We start from the raw sequence: 1,107 nt of genomic DNA on the forward strand, positions 1-1,107 counted from the left end.
AATGTGTTGCCAGGCAACGGTCTCCATAAACACAGCACCTGGCAACTCTGACAGGAAACCTCTGCAGCGCTGTGGAAAATTAGATGGCATTACTGCACGCGCACACACACACCAGCGTGTGTGTGAGTGTGTGTGTGTGTGTAGATCAGTAGGTATCAGTGCAGGAACTCCTTCTCCCGCTCCTCTCCATTGTGTAACGGTGCATCATCTTCTCCAGTAACAATATCTAAAGCCTAACCCTTTATGAGTTTGTTAATGAACTCCCAACATGGCCGCCTATTCTTCTTCATTACCGCGGCACAAGCAGCCGCTCGGCTATTAACTCGCCCTCTTATTTGCATCACAGAGGTGGCCAAGAAAGTGCCATTACTGGCCCTGCACTCTGTTTACTCTGGCCCATCAATTCCCTGCTATTGTTGGCAGTTTGAGCCTCAGCCCCCAGTATTGATCCCTCACCCTGGGAGAAGATAAGGTGGGGAATCGAGATGGATTCCATATCTATTATCTAATGGAATTCCTCCTCCCAGAAAGGGCTATGGATTTTCTGCCACTGAAGCCGTGAAAACGTGTGTCTACGTGGGCCTCTGTCGTGTGTGTGTGTGAGAGTGTGTGAGAGTGTGTGTGAACGTCCTTCTCCTACGGCACAAAATGACACTTTCCTTGGATGGATTAATGCTGTGAACAGAATACGGTGGAAAGTGGCACCGCGGCTTTACGGACTGCTGAAGCATTCAGGGAAATGCACTCCCTGTGAAAGTGTATTGACCTGCTGCTCTCCAAATGGCCCTCTTAGAGAAGTGCACACACACGGAGGCTCTCGTGTGTGTGTGTGTGGAGTATTGCATCAAATACTGACACACAAACAGACGCTACATCTTTCTCCGTCCTGCAAGTTTGTTTGTTTTTTTTCCCTCTCTCTTCCACAGGAGAGGAACAGCTTCTTTAGATGCTTTACAGACTGTAACACGTGCCTCTGTTATCACCTCCAATGGTCATTAACCACGACACGTAATAATAATAATAATAATAATAAAGTAATAACCTTTAATGAGGCACGTTGTGTGATAAACAAACAAACAGAGGAAGCAGAACTGCCCCTGTTAAAGA

This window comes from Cynoglossus semilaevis, chromosome 12 (genome assembly GCF_000523025.1).
Source record: "Cynoglossus semilaevis isolate Cse_v1.0 chromosome 12, Cse_v1.0, whole genome shotgun sequence".
Classification (NCBI taxonomy): domain Eukaryota; kingdom Metazoa; phylum Chordata; class Actinopteri; order Pleuronectiformes; family Cynoglossidae; genus Cynoglossus; species Cynoglossus semilaevis.